This window comes from Apodemus sylvaticus, chromosome X (assembly GCF_947179515.1).
Source record: "Apodemus sylvaticus chromosome X, mApoSyl1.1, whole genome shotgun sequence".
NCBI classification, from domain to species: Eukaryota; Metazoa; Chordata; class Mammalia; order Rodentia; family Muridae; genus Apodemus; species Apodemus sylvaticus.
The window spans coordinates 67574367-67582930 of record NC_067495.1 but is presented as its reverse complement, the minus strand read 5'-3'; positions in this window follow the sequence as shown (position 1 = coordinate 67582930).

The window sequence follows — 8564 nt, the reverse complement described above, 5'->3', positions numbered from 1 at the left end:
TTTGATATTACTTTGGTTTTTTAAACAGCCATTTCTGAGATGACCCCACTCACCACAATTAAAACATTTGAAATCCTGGGTCATTTCTAGGTTTCGAGTGGCAGTTTCTCCTTTTACAGTCATATCAGGTAAGCGAGACACAGCATCAATTGTATATATAATCTATTCGTCTATTGATGCTGACCTTGCCCTCAGTGGTCTGATTACTTCTTTGCATTCAATATTCGCATTCTCAAAAGCTAAAGACTCAATTATTGCCTTCCTCGATGCAGAATCTGATATAACCCTTTCCACAGCTGAGGTTAGTCTTTGTAAAAAGTCAGGGAAGGTTTCTTGTGGACCTTGTATGACTTGAATAAATGGTTCAAGTCTTTTCTCTGATTCCGCAACTTTGTCCCAGGCCCTTAAAGCTGACAATCGACACAAGGCTAGGGTTTCTTCTTCATATATAGCCTGCACTTCTATCTCAGCAAAGCAACCCTCACCAGCATAGGCCTTATGTTGACCTATGAAATCCTGAACCTTTAGTTCTAGTATTACTTGTAATCTCTTTTGTAAGACAACAAGTTTTTTGTCTAGTGCCTGTCTTTTGAGATGACATAGTAAATCAAGAGAATAAGTATTGCAACACCTATGACTTTTTCCTCTAAATCCATCCTTGTCAAACCATTCAAAATATCATCACATAGAGCCAAAAAGGCCTTTATTGGTTTTCCCATCTTTAAATATCAAAATGCTATATATATCTCTTATATCAATGAATTACCTGGTCCGGAACCCTTTGTATTTACTGCGCAAGCAGTTCAGGGCTTCTGTGGCAGTTAACGTTTTATCTCAGGTTTATTAGGTTCTAAACAATATGTTGGGTGCCATTTTGTTGCTACTTTGTTTCCAACCCAATTCCCCAGTAAAAGAAAGCTCAACTCAATCCATTAACAAAACAAGCTACAAGTCTAGATTGGGCGACCTCCCACTACACTACTCTATTCCATCTATATTATCCCATATAACTTGCAGTTTCTGTAGGCCACAAGCTTCTCTCTCTCTGCTGCCTCTCTGTTCATCCCTGTAGCTCCTCCCCTCCTGTGTATTCCTGTCACTCCTCCCCTCGACTCTCAGGTCCTCCCACTTCCTCCTGCCCAATCATTGGCTCAAGCCTGTATTTGAAAAGTTAAGGTGGGGGAGAAGGTTTAAAAGGCAACTCCTCATCTGCAGCCCCTCTGAGGAGTAGAATTAGCATCAAAAGACAAGCCCAGGGCTATCCACAACAGTGTATCATTTAAATATTTATTTGTGTTGTTTATGATGTTTTAGAGTATAAATTTTCCCCTTAGGACTGCCTTTAATATATCCCAAAGTTTTCAGTGCATTTTCATTTGTATTTATTACAATTATATTTTTTATATTTTCCTGATTTCTTTTTAGACCAATTCATTATTCAGTAGTGTCTTGCTTAGTCTTCATGATTATTTCGAATTTCTAGGTATTTTTTGGCTATTGATTTCAAGCTTTATTGTACTGTGGTCAGATATAATACATGGAGTTACTTCTGTTCTTCTGTATTGGTTGAGATTTATTTTTTCATCCATTAATTACTTAATACTAATACTGTCCAATAGAATGTTTTGAGAATTATTTCTTTATTTTCTTTCTATCTTATTTTTAACTTTGGGGGTGACTGTGAATAACTATTATGTATAATCACAAAAGTTTCCAAAATGCATTTTCTGTTCATGCTAATTTTTTTTACTTTTCTTAATTACCTATGCCTGTTCTTTCCTTTTAAGATGATACCCTAAAATGATGATGAAACATAGGTATTCAGGTGATTTTCAGCCATAAATCAACACTCTGGGAGCTCAATGATTTTCTATTTATCTATGGTATGCAGAATTTGAGAACTGCTGTATTCTGTGTTCTTTTCTCCAATAATCTACTTTTTATTCAGTTTGGATCCAGATCATGGCCCTAGCTTCCTCTGTTCCTCCCAGTCCCATTCTTACAAATCCCTTAGCCCATTGCCCCTCCCCTTCTCATCAGAGAAAGGGAGCCCCCTTTGAGTACCACCCTACTGTAGGGTATCTATTCCTAGCAGGGCTAGGCATATTGTCCAGGCAGTCCAGGGAAGGGGGAGGGGATCCAATGGCAGGGAACAGAGACTGAGACACTTCCTGCACCACTTTTTAGGGGACCTACATGAAGACCAAGTTGCACATTTGCTACAAATGTGTAGAGGATCTAGGTCCAGCCCCTGCATGTTCTCTGTATAGTGACTCCAGGCTCTATGATTTCCCCCATTGTACCAGGTTATTTAACTGTGGCTCCTCTTGTGGCATCTATGTCTCTTGATCACTTTTTTTTCCTTTTTTTTCGATATATTTTTTTATTTACATTTCAAATGATTTCCCCTTTCCTAGCCCCCCCACTCCCAGAAAGTCCCATAAGCCCCCTTCTACAAGATTCCCTGGTCTCTACCTGATGTTTGGCTGTGGGTCTCTGCATCAGCTGCTGGAAAAAGGCTCTCAAGAGACAGTTGTGCTGGACTCCTGTCTGCAAGAGTAACAGAGTACCCTTAATAGTGTCAAGGGTTGGCACTCTCATATGTGATGTGTTGTGATTTGGGACAGTCACTGGTTGGCTGTTCTCTCAGACTCTGCTCTATCTTTATCCCTGCATTTCTTGTAGGCAAGACAAATTTTGGGTTGAAGATTTTGTGGGTGGATTGATGTCCCCCTCCCTCCACTGGAAGTCCTGCCTGGCTACAGGATGTGGCCATTTCAGTGTGTATATTCACTTCTTGTAAGACTCTTCACCCCCATAAACTCTCCGTATCTTCCCCTGTCCCAGGCCTCTAGATAGTTACCAGAAATGCTCTCCACCAATTTCCATTCTCACTCACAGCCCTCTCCCCACCCTCAAACCAGATCATCATCCCAGTTCCCCTTCTAACCATTAGCTACATGTAACTATTAAGTAACTGAATTGTGACCAATATGTCTAACTGAAATTTGTAAGTTATTTAGTTTTACATAGTTATAATGTAAGTTTGAATAATACTATATATTTAGTATTTACTTCTTTGAAAACAAATATAGATATAAAAACAAGCTTTGTGGTAAAGAAAATGAAAAGTTATTTTGTACTAACCAGTGGAGATCATAGAATAAGCCATCAAAAATATTTCAATGAATTTAAAAGTTATTATATTGTCTTAGTTACTCTTCTACTTGTAAAATTAACTTTTATTTCCCTGATGTAATTGAATACACTCACCCTTTCTAGTTATTTCTGAGCTCTGGCTGGCTAGTTCAATTCAGCTGTTCTGACTCAAGTGTCTTTCCAAGGTCATTAATTCAATTTGGCTTCTCTCTTAGCTCCCCATTGAATTGCTCTTCTTGGCCTCAAACTAACTCTGACAGTGTGATCTAATCTTCTGTCTCCTCATTTTTGTGGCTAGTTCTCTATTCCTGTCTGTACAAACTGCCCCCTAGACCACTCTCTTAACTAGACTTTTTCATGTGCAGTTCTCATGAGAGTTGGGCATATCCTATCTTTGACTCATTCTGTTAGATCTGCATCTGATTTGTCACCTTATCTTTCAATTATATGACATTATTTGGGATTAAAAGTTTGTACTAAGACTGTGACTATATTCCAGCCAGAGTAGCCATGTTGATGGATTAAAATTCCTCTACATCTACTACTGTGACAATACACCATGACCAAAGCAACTATTTCTTTTAAAAAACATTATTTGGGTACTTGCTTACAGTTTTAGGGGTCAGTCCCTGATTATCATGGAGGGAAGCAGACAGGCATGGCACTGGGGTAGTAACTGAGAGCCTTACATCGTTATCTGCAAGCCACATGCAGGGAAAAATGCCTGTGCCTAGTATGGGCTTTTGAAACCTCAAAGCTTACCCCCAGTAACACCCTTCTTCTAACAAGACCACATCTACTCCAACAAGGCTACACCTACCAATCCTAATGTTTCTCAAATATTTCCACTCCCTGATGAGTAGCATCAAAATATATGAACCCATGGGCTTTTTCTCATTCAAATCACCATAAATACATAAAGTATCTTCTCTATCCATACTGTAAAGTATTTTGAAATTGGGCCAGTAAGGTGGCTTTGTAGGTAAATGACCCTGTTGTCAAGGCTGATGATATAAGTCCTATTATTATCAGAACTTTCCTAGTGGAAGGACAGACCCAACTAAGTACAAGTTTTCCTCTGTCTTTCACATAATTTACATATTACATGTAAGACCAGACTCATAAAATCAAACACATTATTATACTTATACTTAACAGGAAATTCAGGTAATATCACATTCTACACTAGTAGACAGGAGAAGAGTAGCAAACAAAACAAAACAAAATAAAAATAATCAAATATTTCAGTGCATCAGTGAATTCAATAAAAATTAATGTACAAATTTAATAGAGAAAACCAACAATAATACTATGAATTAGTTCTTAGAAAGGGTGAACAAAATTTGCAAACCTTCCTTGAATGCCAGAAGAATGGTTGACTAGGGCTTTGGAGGGCTAGTTCCACAATAGAAATATACATCTAAGCAACTGTAATCTAAATACCTTCACAAAAGCTAAGAAAACTAGCTTTTAATACCTGGCATCAGGTCCTGGGTATCAGAGATACAGGCCAGAAGTCTGTCAAGTGCTTAGCTAGTGCCTCTAGTGTCATGTTCCGGAAGACCCAGAGTGATATCCTAATGTTAAAGACCTTATGACTTGATTTGTCCACTATAGATCCATATGCCTCCATGTTTAGACTAATATTTGTAGTGACAGTAACCAGGCTAGGACTTTGGGTGAATCTGGCCAATAGAACAACCTCAACACATCCAGATTCTGTGATATGTGCACCTAGGCTACTTGCTGTTATTTGTGGCCCTAATATTTATGTCAGGGACCATTACTATAGAAGACTTGTCAACATCAGGATCCCTAGATGAAAAGCAATCTATTCTGACAGGTTCCATAGATGCACAAGCATTAAGAACATGCTAGGTTTTAGCACAGTTTTGTTTGGTCTGGTTTGGTTTTGTGCTTTCTTGTTTGTTTTGCTTTGTTTTTGTTGTTTTGTTTTTGCCTATGGCTCTAGACAATCATGGGTCCAAGTGTAACTCAGAAGTACCAGGATTTTAATATTCAAATAGAAGTTTGTTTGATATCATCTTCCACAGACTATGTCAATAGGATCACACCTGCACAAATAGACCCAGGTTCCTGTCCAGGGAACTCAAACCATATCCAAGTGAACCCAGGTCCCACACTCATCCCAATACTTGTCAATCTGATGTGGACTCTGACTCAAGGATACAATAAAAAGGTAGTTGCTATGGACGAAAGCTTCAAACTAAGCCCTGTGGTTACACTCTGCCTGTTCATCACTATTGACTCTGCCATTGAAACTCAAATCCACCGCCCTATATGCCAGATTTGCTTACCATTGAATGAGGAATTCCATCATCATCTTTAACACTCCAGCAGCAGAACCACCTGTGCTGTCATGTTGGATGGTCTTTCTAAAGTCCTTGGATAAACTGACTGGTGAAAGGTTCTCAGATAAATGCAGTATACAAAGACTGATATGGTCCAGACTTCTTCACATATGTAAAACTCTGAAATTTTCTGGAAAATTTCATTAAATCTATCTATAATAGTTGTGTCTGAGTCTAATTTAGTGTACAATAAGTTTATTGGCATTACACATGGAAGCACAGGTGAAGGGGTATTTACAGGATTTGGGGAACTCAAGGGCATCTTTATCAATGGGGCCCATCCCAGCATGGGTGATAATTTACAAAAGATCCATCTCCAGAGATCCCTCTCCCATCTTGCAAACAACTCCAACAAAAAGTCCCAGCAATCATTTATTACTTTTATGAATTTGGTTCCCAGCCTTGTGAATCTTGAATTTTTCTGAGCTTCCTGAGCTTTATAAGTTTCTTAACTCACTGAATCTTTTAAGATTCCCTCCTCCCTGCAGGAAGGAGTGCTGAAGTGCTTAAGTTTATAAAAAGAATTATACAAAAGAAAGATGGAAAATTAAGGTAACATTATACCACAAAAAAAACACTAAATGCTTCCGGTGAAGACCACAAATAAAACTAACACATAGAAAGTTTAAAACAAAGAAATCTAAAAGAATAATTGAGGATTTTAGCAACATTCACAAGAACTTAGAGAAACTTCAGTGAGATCAGGAAAACAAAAAATGAACAAACATGGAACTTTATCAAGTCAATAGGAAAAAAAAAAGAATAAGGAAGAAAGCATAGCACTTTTGCTAGAATATCAGTAGATATAGTAGATACTATGATAAATAGTAGATAGTAGGATAAAAGGAACTTGTAAAGGAGAGTAATGTAGAAATGAGCAAAAGATAGAAAAAATGACGCATGCTCCATTATGTTCATAGCAGCCTTTTTTATAATAGCCAGAAGCTGGAAAGAACCCAAATGCCCCTCAAAGGAGGAATGAATATAGAAAATGTGGTGTATTTACACAATGGAATACTACTCAGCAATTAGAAACAATGAATTCACAAAAATTTTTAGGCAAATGGTTTGATCTGGAAAATATCATCCTAAGTGAGGTAACCCAATGACAAAAGAATACACATGGAATGCAATCTCTGATAAGTGGATATTAATTAGCCCAGAAACTCTGAATACCCAAGGCACAAATTGCATAACAAATGACTCCCATGAAGAAGTATGGAGAGGGTCCTGATCCTGGAAAGGATTGATCTAGCATGGGAAGGGAATATAAGGACAGAGAAAAAGGAGGGAGGTGATTGGAGAAGGGATGGGGAGAAGAAGGTTTATGAGACATATGGGGGGGGGGGAATCCGGGAAAGGGGAAATCATTTGGAATGTAAACAAAGAATATAGAAAATAAAAATATTAAAAAAACCAAAAAAAAAAAAAGAAAAGAGAGACTAAAAAAAAGAAAAAAGAAAAAATGAACAAAATAAAAATTTTGTAAAAATACACTAAGTTTGACAAGTGCAGATTACTCAACTACTATAGAATACAATAAATTAATATTTCTATGTATTTGCTCTCTCCAATTTGTTCTTACAGCTCCTAGCTTTCAATATATTTATCATTAATATATTCGAGGTGAATATAAAAATTTGATAACTTTTAAATGATCACATAATTATACATGGAGGAATAAATTCATGATAATGAATAATTTAGATTTCCAAACGTATACATATTTAGAAATATCAGCTCAGATGTTTTAAATAATTCATTATTGGTTAAAAATAAACTAGAATTCTTTGAAATATTAGATACAGTTCAAATTATGAAAATCAAGAACAAAAATTAGTTTACTTTTCAAATAATTCAAGGAGTTTCAGGAAAAAACAAAGAGCTCAAAGAAATTAAGAAGAAAGAGGTTAAGGATTATACATGCCTAAGTGATGCTCAAGAAAATACAAACACAAGACTGATGGAAATGAGTAAGACAATCCAATAATTGAGAACAAACTTAAATCAAGAGATGCAAACATTGAAGAAGATTCAAGCTGAAATGAGATAGGCTTAAAAAAAAACCAATAGCCTAACTAGAAAACTCAAAGGAAAACCTCGTAAAGAATCAAGCCAAATAAAGATAAGTAGATCTTGAAAAACAGGATCTAGGCTAAATAAGCAAGGAAGATGAAAATATTTTAAAATCACAGGAAGGGAACGCATGAAATATGTGACACTATGAGAAAAAAAATCTTCAAAATTTCAGACACAGATGAAGGAGAAGAATCCCACATCATGACATAGACCAGATCTTCAACAAGATCACAGAAGATAACTTCCCCCAAACAAAGATAAACTCAAACAAATACACGAAGTACACAAAACATCAGAGTCAGAGACAAGACCCCCCAAAATTCCCATAATATATCATACTTAGAACACTATCAATACATAACAAAGAAAGTATATTGAAAGCTATAAAAGCTATGTGAAGGTAAATGTGACATTTCCTACCACTTCTCTAATGTGTCGAATCCCAGAAGAGGAGATCATTTCTGTTACACTTGTTATAATCATGGTAGTAGTTTCACTGCAAATAGTAAATTATTTGAAGTAGGAATGTTCTGGTTAGTTTTATGTTAATTCATTACAACTAGAGTCTGTTGGGACTCTGAAATCTCCATTGAGAAAATGTCTCCACCAGTTGTCTCATGGGGAAATGGACAAGCTTGTAGAGCATACTCTTGATTGATGATTGGTGTTGGAGTGTCCAACTCACTAGGGGAAGTGACACCCCTGAGATGTTGTTGCTGGGTACTATATTAAAGTAAACTGAGTAAGGCCTGAAGAGCAAGCCAATAAGCAGCACTCCTCATACCCTCTACATCAGTTCCGATATCCAGGTTTCTGTTCTATTTGAGTTACTGTCTTTGGTCATGAACTGTGACATAGAACTGTAGGTGAAATACACTCTTTACTTCATAAGTTGCAATAAAAACCCTAAGAGAAGGAGCTACATGGTTTTAGCAACTGATGAAAAAAGAATCT